General features: G+C 40.9%; 1 long non-coding RNA gene across 1 annotated transcript in view; it reads right to left on the reverse strand.

Annotated features, from left to right (window-relative positions):
• The window catches only part of LOC116705355 (uncharacterized), a 9,673-nt gene that overhangs the window by 9,097 nt on the left and 356 nt on the right, over positions 1-220 (reverse strand). The window lies entirely within an intron of this gene.

Raw genomic sequence — 220 nt, forward strand, 5'->3', positions numbered from 1 at the left:
TCTGTGCTCATTGGCTGTTGTTTGCCTGTTATTTTGCGTGTTTACTTGTTTGTTTGTTTTGCTTTTGTTGTAGAGAATGCTGCTGTAACAAGGAAATTTCGCCACTGTGGGATGAATAAAGTATCATCTAATCTAAATGCGTACAATTAACACGCCACTTGGCTCAACCCTCATGTTGTCCTCATGTTGTCCTCGGGTCAAATTGACCCGTTGTCCTATA

This window comes from Etheostoma spectabile, chromosome 2 (genome assembly GCF_008692095.1).
Source record: "Etheostoma spectabile isolate EspeVRDwgs_2016 chromosome 2, UIUC_Espe_1.0, whole genome shotgun sequence".
Taxonomy (NCBI): domain Eukaryota; kingdom Metazoa; phylum Chordata; class Actinopteri; order Perciformes; family Percidae; genus Etheostoma; species Etheostoma spectabile.